Here is a 9,023-nt window from a genome sequence, read left to right as displayed (position 1 = left end):
GGCATAATACAAGTGGGCCACCTAAAACACACAAATGGATGCTCAGACAATGCATGCTTTGAGCTGCCCCAGAATTTGGCACCCGAGCAATAACTGGTTGCATCCACTGGTCACTGCTTACCTCACTCACTTGACCTTGACTGCTGATATCCAGGTTTACTTCCTAAAAATAAAGACAAAGAACAGCCCTGCAACATAACCAAAATGAAACACCACCCCTGAAAAGCTGAATGATGACCAACCTTCCCAGGGGAGAAGGGGCAAAACAAAATGGAAAGGCACATGCCCATGTAGTGTCCAAAAGGGTTGCATTGCCGAGATAGGTTCCACCTGAAAGTGCTCGACTGTGACCTCTTTCTGCAAGGGTGTCTGTCATGTTGGAGTAGCAATTTGAATGCTGCAGACCACCTGTAAAACACAAAAAAAAAAATCAAAGGCTACTTATAGTTTCATCACTAATACAACAACTCCAGTAGCATCCAGTTCTGTGCTGGAATCAATACTCATCCAGCTCATGGTCCCCCCAGTGCCAATACCCTGCTGTGCCAAGTGCTTCGCATCTTCAAAATGAAAATCCCAACAGTGAGGTAAACATAGAGCCCAAAGTCAGGCCGTAGCTTGGACTTCAGGCACCCACCCACCTCGCTGCTGTGCTCCTCTGGTCTCCTCCATTCATATCAGGTTTACATGCTCTCCCTCTGCAAAAGAATTATTTGTCAAAGTTACCCAGACAGACAGGGAAAGCTTAGCCTTTCCCAAGTTCTCATTCCTCAAAGCAAACTGCCTAGGATCCCACAGTAGTCGGCCTTAGGACAAACTACTATGAAACTGCAAGACACCACTGCACCACTCCCACATCTCCACTGAACACCACACAGACTGGCCACAGTCACTCCATCCAAGGCATGGCTCAGGTGGCTGAGCCAAGCAAAAGGCTCCCTATAAAGTCTCCTTTCTTCTCCACCTAACCCCCCCCCCCCCCAGGACTACTCTACAGAGCAGAGCAATTCCAGGCTAGACACAAACTCAAACAACACATTATACTACAAGCAGTGTGACATGAGGATGATAAAAAAAGCTCTCGACAAGAAGAACAATAGCAAGGACAGGGACGACGCCAAAAAAGATAACTGATGGTATGGCAATGGTGGATGAAAGAGGCTCTAAGAAGCAGAAGAAAAGACTGGAACAGTGACCTGTTCTAAGAACTGTCAGTCACAATGATCAAGATGGCTGTGAGAGACAAGGCCACATTTAGAATGCTCCCATATCCTGACAATCTTACAAGCTCCAGGACATTACAGCTCATGGCTGGAAAGGATGGATGGCAGTACAGCCGGGAACAAGGCCTCCAAAGAGATCCGACTCAGTGCTTTCAAGATGTGATTCCAAGATGTGGCCAAGCCCACTGGTAAAAGAACAAGTGATATTGGCATCCTACCGAGAAGTACAAAAGTTCAAGAAGCTAGAGATGATGGCCAATGCTTATGATGAGCCCCTTAAGGGTAAAAGGCAGAGAGATCTGATCCAAGGGAAGCCAAAGACACAGAACACACACCGGACAAGACAACACACACTGGAACTGCTCTGCGCTGCACACCCTACAGTTGCAGTCAAAAGTAGGGCTACTCCCTTTAGCTTACCTAAGAAGCCCCTTGGAGAGCATCCCTTTCCCCTACACTACTTTTTAAATCTCTCCCAGCAATTTCCAACCCACTATCCTGCTATCATCCCTTCTCCGGGCTCCAGCCCCCAACTTAGCTTTCAGATGACCAGGGATGAGAATCCACACTGGATGCAAAGGAGTCCACCTCAGCCATCTCCAAAGGCACTGGGATCACCAGGTTGGCCTCTTAGTCAGCTATGACAAAGAAAACCAAAACCAATGCACCAGTGTAGTGGCATACAAGCCCAATCCTAACAAGTCAGCTACTAACTGGGACCCTGCTCCCGCTCCCACTCATACTTACAGTCCTTAACTTACCTATCAGAAGCCTCCATCTCCAATGTCATCTCTGACCCAGGGTAGCTCCCTCTTGCAGCACAATGAACCTGCTGAAACATTTGGAGTGTAATACTGACACAATCTGGAATTTCAGGAAATCGCAGTGCTTCTAAGAAAAACAAGGCAAAGAAAAAAAAAAAATACAAAAAGCACCAAGCACCTTAACAACCTTGAACACTCGATCCAAAAATCATGAACTATGCACTCAATGCTATCTTCTTCACAGTGTCTTCAAAGCCTCTATTGCTTTAGATGCCAAAAGCACCTGCTGAAAGAAAGATGAGAAAACCTGAATGACCCCCCCCCCCCCCCTTCATGGAAATAAAAAGACACCCTCACCCCCACTAACCCCACAGAAAGAATAGGCCTCTTTTCACCCAGGGCTGGGGTTAATATACCCCTGGCCGGGCCCGCCTCTCGTTCCCACAATGCCCGGGAAAAGGGAGGAGGCAATTTTACCAGAAGGGATAAAAGCACTGGGAGGAGCTGCAGCTGTTTGGCTGCTCTGCCTTAAATTCCAGGTGACTAAAGGGCTCTGTAGATGCCTTCTGTTTTACTACAGCTGCATCCACTGAAAGGGTAAAAAAGCTTCTTGTTTTGGCAGCGTAGACACATGAGTTGCATGATTCCTTGTTAAGTTCTGTAATTGTTCATTGGTGGCTATTGAGTCACAGGACTATGGAGGGTGGAGAAGAATAGTAATAATATACATGGTGTAACTCCTGTTGGGGTCTCTAATTAGGGATGTATTCATTATAAATAAAACTGAAAAAATAATGGGCTCTCTGGTAGCAGGAAGGTTTTGTGAGTGCTGGGCTCGCTCCCTTGTGAGAGATTAGGTGCCAGTACCCAGCTAGAAGTGCCCTGAAGTACAGATTTAAATTCTTAAAATGCTGAAAAAGGGGGAGCTTCCTTCAATTGGACCCCTTAAAATGAGAGACTAGGGAGTGTTTGTCTCTACTTAAATAGATGCCATAGCAATAAATGGGTTCTCTCCTCTGAATCCCCTAAAATACTGGAAAAAGAGGGGTTTTCCTTGCTTCAGGTCTCTCCAGTGATGGAAAAAGGGGGATTTCTCCCTCAATTCAAACCCTTATAAAGGAGGGACAACCGGGCTTTCCCCTCAATTTAAACCTTGGGATGATGAAAATGGGGGAGTTATGCTCAATTTCAATCAATAAAATAGCTTTGTCGAGGTTTTCCCCTTCTATTTAAACTGGAGAATAATGGAAAATGGGGATTCCCTGTCAAGTGATACCCCTAAGAGCATGGAAAAGGCAGGGTTTTCTTCAACTGATGCCCTTAAAATTGCAGAGGAAGGGGATTCCCCCTCAATTTAAACACAGACAATTATGGAAAAGGAAGTTTTTTTCCCTCCGTTTAAATCCCTTTTCTCCTCATAACCCCCCTTTTTTGGGGGGGGGGGCACTGGGGAAGGGCTGCCAAGATGAAAGGGGAAAGTGGAATGTTTCCCTGGGACCCCACATGCTGCCCTGCCTGCTCAGGTGCTGCCCCTTGGCACGAGGGGTTTTCCCTGGGCATTTTCTGGGAGCAGTGCTCTGTGCCCAGGTACCTCCGGCTGCTCCCCAGCTCCTGCCGGATGCTCTGACCATTGTCCCTGGAGGGACACTCGGGATGCCCCCATTGCCCCTCTGGACCAGCAGCTCCCTGCACAGCTGTGCCCGGGGAACCCTCGGAGAGCGGCCTCTGGCAGGAGCCGCCCCCTCCTCATCCTGGCCGCTCACACCTGGGGCTGCTGCGGGCTGTGGGGTCAGCGGCGTCGGGGGCGGGCGGGAGGCGCGTGGGCGCCGGCCAGCAGGCATCGGCGGGGACACCTCCGTGCCGCGCGCGCCGCGCGCGCCGCGCCTCTCCCACGAGAGGTCCCCGCGCCCCGCGGTGCCGTGCCGGGCTCTCGTTCCCCCCCCCCCCCCCGCGCCCCCGCCGCCCCCCGCTCCCTCCGGCCCGGGGAGCTGCAGGAAAACGCAAAAGCATCGAGGAAGAGCGGGCACCGGAGCTGCCCGAGCCATCGGCTTGCCCGAAGGGCGGCGGTTGCCCGCAGCCGGGAGCAGCCACCAAGGATGGAGCTGCTGTTTGCCGGGAGGTGAGAGCTGGGGGCAGCCGGAGCCGGAGGCAGGCTTTCCCCGGCAGGAGGGGCCGGGAGGATTTCAGCTCGCAGCGGCTCTCGGTGGGTGCTGGATGGAGCCCGGGCTGAGCCAGGTGGCCGGTGCGGGTGCTGTTCCTGTCCCCAGGCGCCGATGAAATGGCAGCTCGGAGCAGCCTCATGTGTCTGTGTGGAAGCAGCTCCGATGCTGGCAGCCAAATCAAATCAAATTGCTGTCAGATTTGTATTAAATGTGGTGTTTAAATCTGGAACTGCTCAGCTCCCCAGGTGGGAAAGTGCTTGGAGTAGCCAAGCTGAGCCGTTGTTGAGAATTCCAAGCATTGTGTCTTTACTCTCCTTAATACAGCGTTTAAATAATTGATACTTGATGGAGACAGTATCAGGGGGATTTGTTAGAGGGGCAGGGATGTTTTTTCACCTTGCAGTGTGTTGGGATAGTCAAGACTCCTTATGTCAAAATTAATTGATCTTCCTTCTTTTCCTTTTTTTTTCCTTTCTAGGTTGTGGCTGAGTGGGAAGAATATTTCGGATTAAGAAATGAAATACACGAGGGAAGCTTCGTGTTCCCGTGGAGATGCTTTAGGCGCGTGCAGCTTCTGAGCTGCACCGAAACTTGAGGCTCCCACAGAAGCTTCCTGGTAAGCCTGAGTGGGTTTACTGCATGGGGGTTCCAGTCACTGCTGGACATACTCTGAAGTCCTGGGAAAACATGGAACAATAGCTCTGAGTGGAAAAAATATATGCTCAGCATTCTCTAGGGAAAATTATAGTTGGCCTGTAAGTGTACCCCCACGTCTGCATTGGTTAAAAAGTCAGTCCCACACACTTTCCTGGCTGGTGTGAAGTTGTATAGTTCATCAGATCTGATCCAGTGTGTAAAGAAATGTTTACTGTGGACTTTCAGGAGATTATCAGCAGTCCTGGGGAGGCTGCTGAACTTGATCTCCCTGGATTGACAGAATGAATCCACATAGGATGCAGAGCAGGATGTGGTTTCTCAAACAGAATAGTGACATTCTCGAAGGAGGCTACAAGCAAAGGGAATCTTAATTTTAGTTATTGAACACAGAAACATTTATATCTGCTTATGCAACTCTTAGAAGGGAAGAAGAACATGGCCATTCTGTGCAGTCCTATGTGGAAGTGTACTGGCTCAAATTGTCTTTCAAACAGCCAAGTGGCACCGGGTGTCACCTGGAAAAATTAAGTACTGGGGACACTTTACACTCATAAATGGCCTGACCTTGTGTACATGGAAATCAAGGGACTTCTGTAATGTTAGAATGGGTCTCAAATGATGGGTTTTTGCAGATTAGCAATCTATCCAAGGAATGATATCATAAAATTTTGTCTAGCAAAACCTGCTGCCAACATTTAAAAATATCTACCAAATGCTATTCCCGTTAAAACAGTCTTGTTAAAATTGTCTGTTCCAAACAGAACAAGATTTTACTGTTCTTGGTGATGTCGTTTTCCTCCTCAGATTTCTGTGAAAGCATGTGTTTCACAAGGCATATCAAAGTTGTCTCATGGGCAAAAACATGTAAACATCAAGCGTGTCATTTTCTTGAAATCCCCTGTAAAATGGCTCGCCACGCTGCCTTAACCATTCAGAAGCATAAGAGGAAAAAAGGAATTTGCAGGCACTCCAAGGCTGGGTCTGTGGGAGATCTGAGATGAGCCTGTGGCTCTGCAGTCACCCATCAAGAAGTCACCCAAATGTGCTTTTTATCTTGCAGTTTCCACATTTGGGAGGCAACTACTGCGTAAAGGATCTGGGTTCTGCTAATGAAAAATATATCACAAGGTCCGTGTGTGGCTGGGTTGGTTCCATAGTTCCAGCCATACCTGCTGTTGTGATACATAATCCCAGTTCATACTCCTGGGAAGAGTTTCCTGCAGCAGTGCAGGTGGGAAGTTTCTCTCTTGCACTGGCTCCACATTGAGCTCTTTCTTCTTAATGCAGCCAGTGCACTGAAGGAGAACAAGCTCGCTTCTTCCTTGCCTGGTTGTTCAGGGTGAATCATTAACCAAGCACTTGAGTGACAAACCAAAATTGTTTGTTGAGTGCCTTCTGCAGTCTGCACGGACAGTTTGCCTTCTGCAGGAGGTACGGTTTTCTTCTCTCACGGAATGAAAGCGCCACAGACCCCCTCTGCTCGCCGCTGTGCTTTAACCAGACCTGAAGTATGTACATAATAATACATAGATCTATATCTATCTACGTACATATATGTACTGAAGTATATAATCTATCTATCTATAGAACTTCTTTATATGTATAGAAGTTCTGTGTTGCTCCTGCTTTATGCATGAGGAAAGGGCATACATATAATGAAGAAAGAAGTTAACTTTTCCTTGTACTCTTCCTTTGTAGCCTGTTGAGGCTTTTGGTGAGAGGAATTATATCTTTTTCCTAGCAGCACTTAATGAACTGAAATCATTCTCCAGGATGATGATGACATGCCAGTTCTCGGTATATGGATATGAGTCCTGAGATCCCACACACGGATACACAGAAGGACTGCATAATGTGCTGAAGATGGGGGAGAAGGTATGCTTGGGTGAAAGGTGGGACTGTTTCTTCTAATGGCTGCTTACATCCAACAGCAAATACTGATTTCTCCCTTTTTAATGCAAGAGCATTTATCTGCCAGTGTTCAAACTGCATTTCCATGACATAAGAAGAGTTGTCTGGATAATTAACTAATACAGTTAAAACACATCAGTTTGAGCAGATGTTCTTGTCTGTGCTTTTAACGTGAATGGCCTTGATTTTGCAGCAAAGTCCGAGAGATGGCACCTGAATGCAAGGGTTTGGGTTTGTGAAGCTTTGCAGAATGATGGCCTACATTTATATTTCTTTCAGAGACTCCCCATAGGCTGCACACAAACCTCGTTTAGAGAGTTTTACTGAGACAGCAGATTCAAGCCTTCGTTATTAGGGGACATCTGCAATGCCATTGTCTGCTTGACATTAATTCTTCCAGCTGTGCATCGATGTATTGTAATGGCCCTGGTTTTTTTGGTCGCAGTTTGTTTCCTGCAGTGCCCTCGTGCCTGCGCAGCACTCGTGATGCTGACGTTGACCCTGGGCTGTGTGGCAGATGGGGCTGTCCCGTATCCGAAAGTTACGGGAATGTATGTAGATGTCAGATGGAATGCTGGTCTCTCCGCTCACCCTTGGCTCTGTAATTTCGTCATCCAGCCATGGAGGACCTGTGCAGCCATAACTGGCCAAGGCAGTGGGTGAGCACAAGCTGCAGCTCTGCAGGAGATCAGGAACCTCTTGCCCACAGCAGAAACAGCAAGTAACTGCAGTTCTCAGAACTCGTTACCGTGCCCTTAACTGCAGTATTTCCCTGCTCTGTAATCTGGCCAAAGGTAGGTAGGTTTTGATAGGGATAGACACATTTCTACCACAAAGGTCACCTCTCTGCCAGATTTCAAAATTTCCCTTCCGAAGCTAGAGATCCTCATATAAAAGGTTGCCTGAATTTAGGTAGCGTGTGCCAAGCAGTATATTTTTCCTTTAATAATATTCCTGGAAATAGCGGAACTGTTTTGGCTAAAGCAGATGCTGAACTGTTCAGAATGAAATTCTCAGAGCTAAAATCTGGCGAAGCAGAGTAACGTGCCCTTTTGTTAACCCTGGGGAAGGCTGAGCACCGTGGCAGCAGGGAGGGGAGGTGGCACTGCTGGTCGGCAAACCAAGGAAACCAAGGAGCGCTGCTTTTAGCAAACTGCCAGCTTGAAGCCAGTGAGGAACATCCTTGGGCTCCTGCACTCTGTGTTTTTATGTTCACCTTAAATAATGAACAGAGAAACCCAGAGGCACCAGTGCTGCTTCCAGCTACCTTGAACTGCTTAAATAGGTAGTTTTAATCACCCAGGCTCCGTTCTCTCCACCTGTATTGCTCCTGGGCTTAAGGCTGGATGTATCTATGGACTCTCTAGTTATGTACTGGAGTTTGGCCTGAAGTAATTTGTGTTGCCGACTTGGTACTCTTTCCCCACCCTGGAAGTCTATCTGCAGAACCCCTCTGTGCCAGGCAAGAGAGTCCCCCATAGATGTTTCACTATACAGTTACATCTTTTGGGTTAGAGCCTTACAGGGCTATCATGTGAATGAGGACAAAGCTCTGTTTTTCTTCTTTGCTCTCTGCCCTGTCTTCTTTCTCTGTATTTTAGGACCCAAGTAACAGGGACATATAGCTCCTGTTCTGCTTCCTGGTTGTGTCACTGAAACTGCAGGAAAAACAAAAAGCCCTCCAACAACATTTTTAATGTTAGAGAGTCAAGGCACTACTTTCTTCTCTGGCCAGGATGTACCACAGAAATCATCTCATCCGCACATAGCCCGGGTGTGCGGAGAATCATTCCATGACACATGATCTTTACTAGAATTTTCAGATCTTTTTTGCAGTCAAAACTCACAGAAACAAATTGGGTCAGTGTTCATTGGTCTCAAGTTGTGTAGTTCCTAGTATCTGCTCTCCTATTAGATCCGGATTTCTTCGCTTCTGATGTTAATTAGATCTTCATTGCTTGAATTTCTTATCAGTCTTTGCCGGAGGCAGAGTCTGGGGTAGATGTTCCTAGATGGCCACTGACGTTCTGTTGGTTCTGTTGATGTTCCATCGATGGCTTTATCTTGTTGGGGCTACTCCCAGTCTGTTGAAATGCTAAGCCCATCAGGCCTCACCTAGAGAAACAATGCCCTGGAAAGAAGCTTCAGTTCCCTTCCCCTGGGGCAAAGATGAGCAAACCTGGCTAAAGTCATAGATAAAAGATTTTTAAACTGGTATGTTTTCCAACAGTTGTATATAATGCTTTATTACATAAACGGGCTGGGAAAAGCTCTGGTACCCCTGACCAAGCTGGTTTTGTCTCAGA

The sequence above is a fragment of the Coloeus monedula genome, assembly GCF_965178545.1.
Source record: "Coloeus monedula genome assembly, contig: HAP1_SCAFFOLD_479, whole genome shotgun sequence".
Lineage (NCBI taxonomy): Eukaryota > Metazoa > Chordata > Aves > Passeriformes > Corvidae > Coloeus > Coloeus monedula.
Note: the sequence above shows the minus strand (reverse complement) of the source record.